We start from the raw sequence: 15,336 nt of genomic DNA on the forward strand, positions 1-15,336 counted from the left end.
TAGCTGCTGTCTTAGCATTTCTGGATGGGGCCGTGGCTGCTGTTATGTGTATAGCTGTAAATCCTCCTAAAAACAATAACAGGTCCAGCACTCCTTTCCCTCCTTTCTCCTTGGGCTTCTTCATCACGCTTCTCTGCACTCGTTCCCACTTGGACCCCCACAGGAAATAAAAGATGGCTCGTTCCAGGTCTAAAATCACTTTTCTGGGTGGCATAAAAACAGAGCTGATGAGTAAAAGCAAAGGTAAAATCACTGGCTTGATGATTAAAACCTTTCCTTCTAGTGTCAGTCCTCTAAGTCTCCAGTACCCTAGTCTCTGCCTAACTTTCCCTACCATGTCTGGCCAATTTGTTTTCCCTCCCCCCTTCCTATCAAATCAAAAGTATTTTTTGGTCGGTCTGGGTCACAGTCAGGGGGAGTCCTGTCATCTCAGTCGCTGTCCACGGTCCATAAAAATGGGCTAGGGTCTTGCTTCTATTTAGTTTTGACCCAGAAGCCCGCCCAAACCAGTCGGTCAAGTCTAGAATCCTGTTGACAGATAAAAGGTCAGTGCATAAAATGTTAATATCGTCCATATATAAAATGCACTTTGTCGCAAGTCCCCCGCTCCCTGGCACTCCTACCCCAGTGATTTGTTTGTCCCTTCTCAAGATCTGTGCCAATGGTTCGATGCAAATAACATAAAGGAGGGCAGATAACGGACACCCCTGACGGACACCGCAGTTGATATTGACTGCTTTTGTCAGATTCCCGTTAACAAGGAATTTGCTGGTAATACCCCGGTACAGCAATCCCACCCAGGCTATAAACCTTCTTGGGAAACCCATTTTTCGCAGTACCTGGAAAAGGTATTGGTGCGAGACCCGATCAAAAGCGTTCTCAAAATCTAAATTTAGGACTATTAGCCGGATGTTTCTGTCTCTCGCATAACAGATGGTATCTCGGATCAGTACGAGGCTGTCGGTGATCTTCCTTCCTGGTATGGCACAGTCTTGATCCGGGTGGATCAGCCCTTCTAAAAACAAAGACGTGTGTGATGCTAAAAGTTTACTAAAAAGTTTACAGTCAAAATTGAAAAGTGTGATGGGTCTCCAATTTCTCAGGTCAGAATTGTCTGTGTCTTTGTAAAGGAGGGTCACTATCCCTACTCTAAAGCTGTCAGGAAGTTGTTCAAGTTTTTCAAAATCGCTAAAAACATCAAGCAAGTCAGGTGCTAAAATATCCCAAAATGTTAAATAAATAAAACTCTTGATGCATTCATTTAACTCTAGAATGGTAAAATCCTGGGTTAAAAGCACTCTGTCGTATACCGTTTGCTCAATGAAATTTAAAACTTCCATCATGCTGTCTCGTTGAACCAATTTTTCTCTATATAGTTCTGTATAAAAGTTTTCAATTGTGTCTTTGATTTCCTCTGTTGTTTTAGCAATGCAGCCATTTTCCTTTTTTTAAGCTTAAAATGCCCCCTCCTTTATTTACTATTTTCTTAAAGAAGTATCTTGTACACTTTTCCCCTTCCTCTATTTCTTTTTCTTTGCTTCTTAAAATGACACCCTTGCTTTTAATTTCTGCTAAAAAGGACATCTCTCTTTTAATTTGTTTCATGTCTTCATTTAGATCCATCCCTTGTTGGTTTAGTTTAAAATACCGCTGGAGTCGTTTTTGCAGTCCCAACATGCGTCTGTCGTCCCTATCTTTCTTTCTCTTACCTGCCTGTCTAAAGAAGGTCTGGGTCCGTCTTTTTACCATTTCACACCAATGTGCATCGTAAAAGTCTTGAAGGGTCTGCCACTCGAGGTACTGCTCCTATACTGACTAACTAACTCCCTATCCTCTAAAAGGGAACAGTTGAGCTTCCACAGACCACTTCCTAATATCACCTCAGAAGACAGTGAGAGGGTGCAGGAAAGCATTGCGTGGTCAGAAAAGAAAACCGGTTCCAATCTAGCATCCATTGGTGGGCAATCGCGTGATAAAATGTAATCTATGCGAGAGGGTCTGGTGCCATCACCACTGAACCAGGTGAAGTTTTGCTCTCTGGGATGCATGGTTCTAAAACAGTCGAGAAGGTTAAAATCTTTGCATATGTCCTGTAATAAAACTGATGTTTTGTCAATTTTAAGATCTTCCCCTGCTCCTTTCCTGTCATTCCTGCTTAGAATACAATTAAAATCACCCCCTACAACTAGTGGTGCCCTACCTAGCATGTGGAACTGCAGGTCTTCTAAAAGGTCATACCTGTCATTTTTATCATTAAAACCATAAATATTTAAGACGTTAAAATCTCTTCCCATAAAAGTCAAGTGTGCTAAAAGTGCCCGGCCATCTCTCACCACTGTGCTACCCTTCACCAAGACAAGGGGGTTTTTTATTAGAATGGCCACGCCATCATTTTTGTTCTGATTTGATCCGCTCCATATCGATGTTTGTTGCCATAACTCCTCCCAATCTCTGTAATGGTTTAAAAACGGCAGGCCACACTCCTGTATTAAAAACACATCCGACTTCAAAGAGTTAAGAAAGGATAAAACAGTCTCGGCTCTAACTCTCGACTTCACACTTCTCACATTTATGGTTGAGAAGGTAAGTGTCATGAGTATGATTAGAAATAACAAGTATCACATTTTAAAGGACTAAGAGGCGAATTGCAATGTTAAAATGTCTTTAAAGAGGCAGTTAGTCATTGGCTTGTGAATGGAGCTTTTCCTTCACTCTTATTGGTGAAAAGGGAAGGGTTTGAGCTTCATTTCCCGGTTGGACTCTGGGGGTGGGCCTTTGTTGCAAGGTTGCATTTAAGTTTGAGTCCTTTGGGGTTGATTGCAGAGCTATGTTTAGGAAAGAGACCTCATTTGGGGCGCCGGGCGGGTGTGGGGATACTCACAAGCCCCCGGCTGAGCGCCGCTACGTTGGAGTTTAACCCGGTGGACGAGAGGGTCGCCTCCCTACGCCTGCGGGTTGTGGGGGGGAAAACTCTGACTGTTGTTTGTGCATATGCACCAAACAAGAGTTCAGAGTATTCGGCCTTCTTGGAGACCTTGAGTGGAGTCCTGCATGGGGCTCCAGTTGGGGACTCCATAGTTCTGCTGGGGGACTTCAACGCGCACGTGGGTAATGATGGAGACACATGGAGAGGCGTGATTGGGAGGAACGGCCTCCCTGATCTAAACCAGAGTGGTTGTTTGTTGTTGGACTTCTGTGCTAGTCATGGATTGTCTATAACGAACACCATGTTCGAACATAGGGATGCTCATAAGTGTACTTGGTACCCAGAGCACCCTAGGCCAAAGGTCAATGATCGATTTTATAATCGTTTCATCTGATCTGAGGCCATATGTTTTGGACACTCGGGTGAAGAGAGGGGCGGAGCTGTCAACCGATCACCATCTGGTGGTGAGTTGGGTCAGGGGGTGGGGGAAGACTCTGGACAGACCTGGTAAGCCCAAGCGGGTAGTGCGGGTAAATTGGGAACGTCTGGAGGAGGCCCCTGTCCGACAGACTTTCAACTCACACCTCCGGCGGAGCTTTTCGTGCATCCCTGTGGAGGCTGGGGGGCATTGAACCCGAGTGGACAATGTTCAAAGTTTCCATTGCTGAAGCTGCGGTGAGGAGCTGTGGTCTTAGGGTCTTAGGTGCCTCAAGGGGCGGTAACCCACGAACACCGTGGTGGACACCGGTGGTCAGGAAGCCGTCCGACTGAAGAAGAGTCTTTCCGGGATATGTTATCCCAGGCGACTCCGGAGGCAGTTGCAAGGTACCGAAGGGCCCGAAGGGCTGCAGCCTCTGCCGTGAAAGAGGCAAAGCAGCGTGTGTGGGAGAAGTTCGGAGAAGACATGGAGAAGGACTTTCGGTCGGCACCAAGGTGCTTCTGGAAAACCGTTCGCCACCTCAGGAGGGGAAGCGGGGGAACCATCCAAGCTGTGTACAGTAAGGATGGGGACGCTGTTGACCTCAACTGAGGAGGTAATAGGGCGGTGGAAGGAGCACTTTGAGGAACTCCTAAATCCGACTAATACGCCCTCTATGGTAGAGGCAGAGCTGGAGGATGAGGGGGATTGGCATCAATTTCCCTGGTGGAGGTTGCTGAGGTAGTTAAACAACTCCACAGTGGCAAAGCCCCAGGAATTGATGAGATCCGTCCAGAAATGCTTAAAGCTCTGGGTGTGGAGGGGTTGTCTTGGTTGACACGCCTCTTCAACATTGCGTGGAAGTCTGGGACGGTGCCTAAGGAGTGGCAGACCGGGGTGGTGGTTCCCCCTTTTTTAAAAGGGGGACCAGAGGGTGTGTGCCAATTACAGGGGTATCACACTTCTCAGCCTCCCCGGTAAAGTCTACTCGAAGGTGCTGGAAAGGAGGGTTCGGTCGATAGTCGAATCTCAGGTTGAAGAGGAACAATGCGGATTCCGTCCTGGTCGTGGAACAACGGACCAGATCTTTACTCTCGCAAGGATCCTGGAGGGAGCCTGGGAGTATGCCCAACCAGTCTACATGTGTTTTGTGGATCTGGAGAAGGCGTATGACCGGGTGCCCCGGGAGATACTGTGGGAGGTGCTGCGGGAGTATGGGGTGAGGAGGTCCCTTCTCAGGGCCATCCAATCTCTGTACGACCAAAGCGAGAGCTGTGTCCGGGTTCTCGGCAGTAAGTCGGACTCGTTTCAGGTGAGGGTTGGCCTCCGCCAGGGCTGCGCTTTGTCACCAATCCTGTTTGTAGTTCACTGGATCGGTTCGCAGCCGAGTGTGAAGCGGCTGGGATGAGGATCAGCACCTCTAAATCGGAGGCCATGGTTCTCAGCAGGAAACCGATGGAGTGCCTTCTCCAGGTAGGGAATGAGTCCTTACCCCAAGTGAAGGAGTTCAAGTACCTTGGGGTCTTGTTCACGAGTGAGGGGACAATGGAGCGGGAGATTGGTCGGAGAATCGGCACAGCAGGTGCGGTATTACATTCAATTTATCGCACCGTTGTGACGAAAAGAGAGCTGAGCCAGAAGGCAAAGCTCTCAATCTACCGGTCAGTTTTTGTTCCTACCCTCTCCTATGGTCATGAAGGCTGGGTCATGACCGAAAGAACAAGATCCAGGGTACAAGCGGCCGAAATGGGTTTCCTCAGGAGGGTAGCTGGCGTCTCCCTTAGAGATAGGGTGAGAAGCTCAGTTATCCGTGAGGAGCTCGGAGTAGAGCCGCTGCTCCTTTGCGTCGAAAGGAGCCAGTTGAGGTGGTTTGGGCATCTGGTAAGGATGCCCCCTGGGCGCCTCCCTAGGGAGGTGTTCCAGGCACGTCCAGCTGGGAGGAGGCCTCGGGGGAGACCCAGGACTAGGTGGAGGGATTATATCTCTAACCTGGCCTGGGAACGCCTCGGGATCCCCCAGTCGGAGCTGGTTAATGTGGCCCGGGAAAGGGAAGTTTGGGGTCCCCTGCTGGAGCTGCTACCCCCGCGACCCGACCCCGGATAAGCGGATGAAGATGGATGGATGGATGGACCTCATTTGGGGAATTGGGGGGGAAGACTCTGGGCTCCCCCACAGATAAACTGTCTGAGGAGTTGCCAGCTCTTCCCCTCTTCTCTGCGACTCCAGGAGACTCAGAGGACGTTTCTGATAAAGGCCTCTTGGCCGGCTGGGCATTGGGGAGGGAGGCATCCTTGCTATTGCCTTGTGACTGGTCACTTTCACGTTCTAGACTAGCTCCGCCTTCTGCCTGCACTGCCCCATCTTTCTCACCACTCTCCTCTGATTGGGCAGTTACAGGCCCCTCCTCCTCTCCCCCGTCACCCATTTCTTGTTCTCCAATCACAGGATTTGGAGGGAGATTTGAATTTCCCAGCTCGGCTTCTTCAAACAGCTCTCTAAATGGTTCACCTGGTCCGCCATTTTGTTGCTTTGCGACTACCTTTGCTGCTTTCAGTTTGTTGGCAAAAGACTTTGGGCAATCTCTGAAGAGGTGGTTTGTTTCTCCACAAAGATTACACTTCCTGCCATTGGTACACTCCTCAAAGGTATGCCCAATTTCTCTACATTTCCCACAAATTATCTGTTGACATGCTTCTGCCAGGTGCCCATGCTCACCACACTTGCGGCAGAGCTTGGGCTGTCCCTGGTAGTGGATGTAGCCTCTGTTGTTACCGAGAACTATCATTGATGGCAGATGTTTCAGGCCCTGGAAGCCCTGAGGGTCCTGGCCTTGGTGTATGGGGACCCTCCAAGCGCAATTCCAGATTTCATCCTCATCTCTCACCTTGGTAGCCTGGCCTTTCACAGTGCAATATCTCCCCAGCCACAAACAAATGTCATCCGCATTCACTGTCTCATTGAACATTCTGACAATGACTGTTTTAAAGGCATTGTCAGTCAGTTTCTCAACATTGAAAGTGGAAAACTGGTGTTTTTCATTTTCATATCTGTTCCAGAAGTCTCTGAGAACACTGGCAGAGCGAAAGCTTACATCAAAACCTTTGTTAAAAGGCAGGGTAACAATACAATTTATATCTTCTGGTGGGAAATGTAACGTTCTCTGTATTAACTTCCTGGAAAAGTCAAGCCTCGACATTACCAATGGATTGCCATCTTTATCTTTAAAAGTAAAACGGACGCTGTGGTGCCTCCGCATGCCAGCATGGTTGGCTGACATGATGGAGACCCCACTCAATTGACCTAGTTGAGGTCAAAAATAAAGTTTTAAGCAACTTACCTACCTTTGTGAAAGAACGATTTACAAGGAATTTTAACAATTTCAAACAATATGTGACAATATCCTCCAAAAACACAGAAAACAAGGCCACAAACAGGCAGAGTTTTCCGATTAACCGGAGGTGATCGCAGTCTTAACCAAAAGGCCGAGAAGCGATGAGCACCACCTGTTTGCTGTCCGACGCAACCTCCCCGGACGGTTCGCACTTGTCATGGTCCAGTACTTTTAATTGGGCATAACAATAGCTGCTACTTAGCACCCCCGCCCAAGCGCTCCATGGTGAAGCACCTAAGGCAGCTTGTTTGGTTTTCAAAATTGGACAATGTTCCCTCTGTGTCCTGTTTCTGTAGCTGCTAATAACAACAGAAGTCTAGTTAAGGACAGCTTATTTGCTTTTCACAAGTACACAAGGCTCAGCCAAACAGCAGAGCCCACCAAAAATAGGATCAACTCATTGGTGTTCCTCTCTTTAGTAAAAGGCGAAAGACTTGTGCATTATGAAGAGAAACCAGGGTAAGTACAGCCCTGTACTCCAGAGCAGCTGTAAACCCTGATCGTCCCAGTCAAAACCCTCGCGGTAAGCCTCACTTGGTGTGCTGCTTTCCAAATCCAAGGCCACACGGCCAATATTTTCTCTCTGCTGTTTTTCCTGCCAATCAATAGTGCAAATCTCGCTGCACTTTTGTGAGACTTCATCTTGCTGTTTATTCACTGCTGCGTTTTTCACCCCAGTTGTCGTGTCTTAACCCTTGTGTTGTCCTTCGGGTCACAGGGACCCTGGCAAATATTCGATGGTATTTCTCCACTACCGCGGCTCTGGCCTTCGGGTCTCTGTGACCCATACGTTATTCAATGGTATCACTCTACTACCGCGTCTCTGGCCTTCGGGTCTCTGTGACCCATTCCATGGTATTCGGGGGACCCTGGCCTGGCTTGTAGTTGTAAAACAGAAAGGGTAAGGGAAAGGGGAAAACACTGTACACATTTGTCTTCTTGTTTTTGGCATCTTTGCTTCTTCTTCTTCTTTTGGACATTTGTACTCTCTCTATACTCGGTTCAGCAGCCGGTTGCGACGCCGGCATGGCCCGTTGTGTGACTCTAAATTTGGAGCTGCATCGGGTTCTCGCCCTCGCGGCACGCAATGTCCCCCAAGTGGAAGAGGTAGAAGAAGACGAAGAAGAAGAAGAAGAAGATGAAGACACAGAAGAAGAAGAACAAGAACAAGAACAAGACGACTCCGACGACCACAGCGACTCCAACTCCGACGACGAATGGTCATCCAGTGAGTGTGCGTCAGAAGAGGACCGAGACAAACACGACGGCGGAGAAAGGGACCGCCGCCACGCCCACGACCACGACGCAGGAGAAGACGACTACTACGACGCCGACGACCGAGACGAACGAGGAGAAGAACGAGGGGCAAACGCAGCACAGGAGGGTGGACGGCAAAGGGGAGAAGAGGACGGAGAGGGCCAAGATGACAAGTAACAGGATGAGGAATGAGGAGAAGAACGAGGGGCAAACGCAGCACAGGAGGGTGGACGGCAATGGGCAGAAGAAGACGGAGAGGGCCAAGACGACGAGGAGCAGGACGAGGAGGAAAGCGAAAGGTTTGCGTCGAGAAACGGCGAAATCGAATGGTCCTCGACGACGTATCATCCCCGTCGCCCTCGACCTCGCTGCCACCGCCGCAGCGGCGAATACGAAGAGGAAGAGGAACAACAAGACGACGAACGAGAACAACACGACCGAGACGACGATGACGACCAAGACCAAGACGACCGAGAACAAGACGACCGAGACGCTACTCCTCCACAGAGCCCAGGACCCACGGAGTACGCTGCCACGCACGTCCACGACATAGTCTCCGCGTTCGACCTGTTTGTCACGCGGCAAATAGAAAAGATCAGGGTGGCCGCTACGAACCTCGGGGGCCTAAGGAAATGCGGCAACGACTGGAAAACGATGGACGAGACGGACCTGCGTGGCTACCTGTGGCACGAGGAGAGCGGCAGGGCCATTTTCCGTGCCACGATGTCGCTCAAACGGTTCCACGCGTTCTCAAGACTGCTGCGATTCGACGAGAGCTGCCAGGCGAGCCTCGAACAAACTGGCAGCCGTACGAGACGTGTGGGACGCCTGGGTGCGGCCGCCGCCGCCGCACTCGTCAAAGCCGTGATGAGCAGGGCAGCGGCCGCTGGAGAGCGCAGAGAGCACTGAGAGAACGACGACGACGATGCGGAACCGACCGCGCACCGAGTGTCCAGCAAGAGGAAGAGGTGTCAGCGCTGTCCAAAGACAAAGGACCGCAAGACGCACACCGCGTGCAGGGCCTGCAAGTGATACATCTGTGGGAGCTGCACGCGGACCTACTGCACGGAATGTGTGAGACTGTAGCCTCGTGGCTTGCACGGCACCAGTGAACACGGCGTGTGTGCGCTATTGAGATGTGAAAAGGTGCAACAAAGTGACATGAACAACAGTCTTGAAAATCTTTTGAATAAAAACCCTTTGACATGTGTCTGCTGTGTGAGATGTGAGATGATGTTACGCAAACACACACGCACGCACGCACGCACGCGCACACACACACACCACCACCACCACCACCAGGGTAGTAGACAATGTAGGAGCGAAAACATAACTCCGGGTCCCGTTGAACAGAAGGATGAGGCGACAGCGGTTGACATCACATGATACACGAAAGGGCCCCGGGGACCCGAAGCACAACGATGGTAGGACAGTACATAAAATAAACAAGTCCCCGTGACACGAAGGACAACACAAGGGTTAACAGAAAATGAACTGTTCATCTTCTAAAAACATGGTAATGCGATCCAAAAAAGTGAAAGAGTTTGTGATAGGTATGTAACAAATCACTTCATGTGATCAAAAGGGATTGTCAGATTGAGTAAGGTCTTGTCATTAAGGTGTGGCCTCTTACAGGTGTAGACATTTCACTGTAGACACTTGCAGCAATGGAGAGTTTGTCAAATGGATATAGCGATCAACGGGATACAGACTTCATGCTGACCCAAAGAATTGCAATTAGCAGAGGGCCTCTGGGTTATGGGCCCAGCACGCTTCCGCTGCGCCACTCTGCTCGTCTTTTTAGATGTGAGGGCTGGAAAATCAACACCCTTCACTCTTTGTTTTATTTCTCTGGCATTATTTATTTTAGAATATTGTAACCAGCAGCAAGTGAGTAGGTTTAGGTCTGTGTAAATATGGGCTGAGCATTTACCTGGGCTGAACTTGTGAACATCCCCTTTTGCATATTCACTGAAAAGAGCCATTACCCATCTCACTACCAAGTGTTGTTCCAAAAACAGTAGGACATACATTTCTTGATTGCAAATGAATTGTCCAAAAACAATGGAGCAGGTGAAAGTTTTTGTGATAGGTACATAACAAATCACTTCAGGTGATCAAAAGGGATTGTCAGATTGAGTAAGGTCTTGTCATTAAGGTGGAGACATTTCACTTTAGACACTTGTGGCAACAGAGAGTTTGTCAAATGGATATAGCGATTGACAGGATACAGACTTCATGCTGACCCAAAGCATTGCAATTAGCAAAGTATGGTTTCTATCCATCGACCTCTGGGTTATGGGCCTAGCACTCTTCTGCTACGCCGCTCTGCTCGTCTTTTCAGGTGCAAGGGCTGGAAAATCAACACCCTTCACTCTTTGTTTTATTTCTCTGGCATTATTTATTTTAGAATATTGTAACCAGCAGCAAGTGAGTAGGTTTAGGTCTGTGTAAATATGGGCTGAGCATTTACCTGGGCTGAACTTGTGAACATCCCTTTTGCATATTTACTGAAAAGAGCCATTACCCCTCCCACTACCAAGTATTGTTCCAATAACAGTAGGACATACATTTTTTGATTGCAAATGAATTGTCCAACAACAATGGAGCAGGTGAAAGTTTTTGTGATAGGTACATAACAAATCACTTCTGGTGATCAAAAGGGATTGTCAGATTGAGTAAGGTCTTGTCATTAAGGTGGGGCCTTTCACAGGTGCAGACATTTCACTTTAGACATTTGTGGCAATGGAGAGTTTGTCAAATGGATATAGCAATTGACAGGATACAGACTTCATACTGTCCCAAAGCATAGCAATTAGCAGAGGATGGTTTCGATCCATCGACCTCTGGGTTGATTGAAAAGCCAATACCCCTCCCACTACCAAGTATTGTTCCAAAAACAGTAGGACATACATTTTTTGATTGCAAATTAATTGTCCAAAAACAATGGAGCAGGTGAAAGTGTTTGTGATAGGTACATAACGAATGACCAAAAGCCTTTAACAGTAAATGAACTGTTCTATCTTCTAAAAACATGGTAATGCGATCCAAAGCATTTGATATTAGCAGACAATAGTTTTAATCAACCTTTGGTTTAGGAGTGTTTTTCGAGTCATTAATAAATGCTTAGTTGACATTGACTCATTGTCAATGACGTTGACTCATTCATTAGACACTTGCGGCAATGAATGAGTATTTCACATTGAACACTTGTGATTGTGTGGTCTTTTAACAACAGGGCAATGCGATTAGTGATGAACAAGCACAGAGTGTACCAAGTTCCACTATCATTTTAGTTGCTTCACCAAGCTATGTTATATGAGTTCTATGCAACTTATAGGCATAGCCGGCCGTCAGATAAGCTGCTTTACCAGATATTTGGCATTCGCAAATGGCAGTGGTGGGATTTGAACCCACGCCTCCAGAGAGACTGGAGCCTAAATCCAGCGCCTTAGACCACTCGGCCACACTACCTGCGGATAAGAGTTTTCCACATGGTGACACACACCGGGGCGTAACTAACGGTACCTTTGTTAATGTCAGTGCAACAAAACCTTCGCAAGTAAAGAGCCAATACTTTATTATTACATTTTATCAACACCCTTCACTCTTTGTCTTATTTCTCTGGCATTATTTATTTTAGAATATTGTAACAAGCAGGTCTGTGTAAATATGGGCCGAGCATTTACCTTGGCTGCACTTGTGAACATCCCCTTTTGCATATTCACTGTAAAGAGCCATTACCCCTCCCACTACCAAGTATTGTTCCAAAAACAGTAGGACATACATGTTTTGATTGCAAATGAATTGTCCAAAAACAATGGAGCAGGTGAAAGTGTTTGTGATAGGTACATAACTTGATGACTGACCCAAACAGACTGACCACTCAGCCACACTACCTGTGTGCAATTGCCTTCCACATGGTGACACCCAACGGCGTCGTAACTAATGGTACCCTTGTTAATGTCAATGCAACAAAACCTTCGAAAAAAAGAGCCAATACTTTATTATTACATGTTATCAACACCCTTCACTCTTTGTCTCATTTCTCTGGCATTATTTATTTTAGAATATTGTAACAAGCAGGTCTGTGTAAATATGGGCTGAGCATGTCATTAAGGTGGAGCCATTTCACTTTAGACACTTGTGGCAATGGAGAGTTTGTCAAATGGATATAGTGAATGACAGGATACAGGCTTCATGCTGACCCAAGGCATTGCAATTAGCAGAGGATGGTTTCGATCCATCGACCTCTGGGTTATGGGCCCAGCACGCTTCCGCTGCGCCACTCTGCTCTTCTTTTCAAGTTTAAGAGCTGGAAAATCAACACCCTTCACTCTCTGTTTTATTTCTCTGGCATTATTTATTTTAGAATATTGTAACCAGCAGCAAGTGAGTAGGTTTAGGTCTGTGTAAATATAGGCCGAACATTTACCTGGGCTGAACTTGTGAACATCCCATTTTGCATATTCACTGTAAAGAGCCATTACCCCTCCCACTACCAAGTTTTGTTCCAAAAACAGTAGGACATACATTTGTTGATTGCAAATGAATTGTCCAAAAACAATGGAGCAGGTGAAAGTGTTTGTGATAGGTATATAACGAGTGACTTCATGTGATTAAAAGGGGTTGTCAGAATGAGTAAGGTCATGTCATTAAGGTGGAGCCATTTCACTCTAGACACTTGTGGCAACAGAGAGTTTGTCAAATGGATATAGCGATCGACAGGATACAGACTTCATGCTGACCCAAAGAATTGCAATTAGCAAAGTATGGTTTCTATCCATCGACCTCTGGGTTATGGGCCCAGCACTCTTCTGCTACGCCGCTCTGCTCGTCTTTTCAGGTGCAAGGGCTGGAAAATCAACACCCTTCACTCTTTGTTTTATTTCTCTGGCATTATTTATTTTAGAATATTGTAACCAGCAGCAAGTGAGTAGGTTTAGGTCTGTGTAAATATGGGCCGAACATTTACCTGGGCTGAACTTGTGAACATCCCCTTTTGCATATTCACTGTAAAGAGCCATTACCCCTCCCACTACCAAGTATTGTTCCAAAAACAGTAGGACATAAATTTTTTGATTGCAAATTAATTGTCCAAAAACAATGGAGCAGGTGAAAGTGTTTGTGATAGGTACATAACAAATCACTTCATGTGCTTAAAAGGGATTGTCAGAATGAGTAAGGTCATGTCATTAAGGTGGAGCCATTTCACTTTAGACACTTGTGTCAACAGAGAGTTTGTCAAATGGATATAGCGATCGACAGGATACAGACTTCATGCTGACCCAAAGCATTGCATGGTTTCTATCCATCGACCTCTGGGTTATGGGCCCAGCACTCTTCTGCTACGCCGCTCTGCTCGTCTTTTCAGGTGCAAGGGCTGGAAAATCAACACCCTTCACTCTTTGTTTTATTTCTCTGGCATTATTTATTTTAGAATATTGTAACCAGCAGCAAGTGAGTAGGTTTAGGTCTGTGTAAATATGGGCCGAACATTTACCTGGGCTGAACTTGTGAACATCCCTTTTGCATATTCACTGTAAAGAGCCATTACCCCTCCCACTACCAAGTATTGTTCCAATAACAGTAGGACATACATTTCTTGATTGCAAATGAATTGTCCAAAAAACAATGGAGCAGGTGAAAGTTTTTGTGATAGGTACATAACAAATCACTTCAGGTGCTCAAAAGGGATTGTCAGATTGAGTAAGGTCTTGTCATTAAGGTGGGGCCTTTCACAGGTGCAGACATTTCACTTTAGACACTTGTGTCAACAGAGAGTTTGTCAAATGGATATAGCAATTGACAGGATACAGACTTCATGCTGACCCAAAGCATTGCAATTAGCAGAGGATGGTTTCGATCCATCGACCTCTGGGTTGATTGAAGAGCCATTACCCCTCCCACTACCAAGTATTGTTCCAAAAACAGTAGGACATACATTTTTTGATTGCAAATTAATTGTCCAAAAACAATGGAGCAGGTGAAAGTGTTTGTGATAGGTACATAACGAATGACCAAAAGCCTTTAACAGAAAATGAACTGTTCTATCTTCTAAAAACATGGTAATGCGATCCAAAGCATTTAATATTAGCAGACAATAGTTTTAATCAACCTTTGGTTTAGGAGTGTTTTTGAGTCATTAATAAATGCTTAGTTGACATTAGACACTTGTGGCAATGAATGAGTATTTCACGTTGAACACTTGTGATTGTGTGGTCTTTTGAAAACAGGACAATGCGATTGTAGATCTAAACGATGGAGTGTACCAAGTTCCACATATCATTTTAGTTGCTTCACCAAGCTATGTTATAAGAGCTCTGTGCAACTTGTAGGCATGTCCAGCCATTATATCAGTTGCTTTATCAGATATGTAACATTCCCAAATGGCAGTGGTGGGATTTGAACCCACGCCTCCAGAGAGACTGGAGCCTTAGTCCAGCGCCTTAGACCACTCGGCCACACTACCTGTGTGCAATTGCCTTCCACATGGTGACACCCAACGGGGTCGTAACTAACGGTACCCTTGTTAATGTCAATGCAACAAAACCTTCGAAAGTAAAGAGCCAATACATTATTAATACATGTTATCAACACCCTTCACTATTTGTCTCATTTCTCTGGCATTATTTATTTTAGAATATTGTAACCAGCAGCAAGTGAGTAGGTTTGGGTCTGTGTAAATATGGGCCGAACATTTACCTGGGCTGAACTTGTGAATATCCGCTTTTGCATATTCACTGTAAAGAGCCATTACCCATCTCACTACCAAGTGTTGTTCCAAAAACAGTAGGACATACATTTTTTGATTGCAAATGAATTGTCCAAAAACAATGGAGCAGGTGAAAGTGTTTGTGATAGGTACATAACGAGTGACTTCATGTGATTAAAAGGGGTTGTCAGAATGAGTAAGGTCATGTCATTAAGGTGGAGCCATTTCACTTTAGACACTTGTGGCAATGGAGAGTTTGTCATATGGATATAGTGAATGACAGGATACAGACCCAAAGCATTGCAATTAGCAGAGGATGGTTTCGATCCATCGACCTCTGGGTTATGGGCCCAGCACGCTTCCGCTGCGCCACTCTGCTCGTCTTTTTAGATGTGAGGGCTGGAAAATCAACATCCTTCACTCTTTGTTTTATTTCTCTGGCATTATTTATTTTAGAATATTGTAACCAGCAGCAAGTGAGTAGGTTTAGGTCTGTGTAAATATGGGCTGAGCATTTACCTGGGCTGAACTTGTGAACATCCCCTTTTGCATATTCACTGAAAAGAGCCATTACCCCTCCCACTACCAAGTGTTGTTCCAAAAACAGTAGGACATACATTTTTTGATTG

At 46.3% G+C, this 15,336-nt stretch overlaps 4 non-coding genes across 4 annotated transcripts; all 4 read right to left on the minus strand.

The window, feature by feature from the left end:
- Positions 1 to 11,384: 11,384 nt before the first annotated feature.
- trnal-uag (transfer RNA leucine (anticodon UAG)) lies at positions 11,385 to 11,466 on the minus strand. The gene has a single exon. It is a non-coding gene; the product is annotated as a tRNA-Leu (tRNA).
- Positions 11,467 to 12,215: 749 nt separating this feature from the next.
- Positions 12,216 to 12,287, minus strand: trnam-cau (transfer RNA methionine (anticodon CAU)). The gene has a single exon. It is a non-coding gene; the product is annotated as a tRNA-Met (tRNA).
- A 2,095-nt stretch (positions 12,288 to 14,382) lies between these two features.
- On the minus strand, positions 14,383 to 14,464 carry trnal-aag (transfer RNA leucine (anticodon AAG)). The gene has a single exon. It is a non-coding gene; the product is annotated as a tRNA-Leu (tRNA).
- A 550-nt stretch (positions 14,465 to 15,014) lies between these two features.
- On the minus strand, positions 15,015 to 15,086 carry trnam-cau (transfer RNA methionine (anticodon CAU)). Its single transcript has one exon. It is a non-coding gene; the product is annotated as a tRNA-Met (tRNA).
- Positions 15,087 to 15,336: the final 250 nt, after the last annotated feature.

Source organism: Sander vitreus, unplaced genomic scaffold (genome assembly GCF_031162955.1).
Source record: "Sander vitreus isolate 19-12246 unplaced genomic scaffold, sanVit1 ctg323_0, whole genome shotgun sequence".
Taxonomy (NCBI): Eukaryota; Metazoa; Chordata; class Actinopteri; order Perciformes; family Percidae; genus Sander; species Sander vitreus.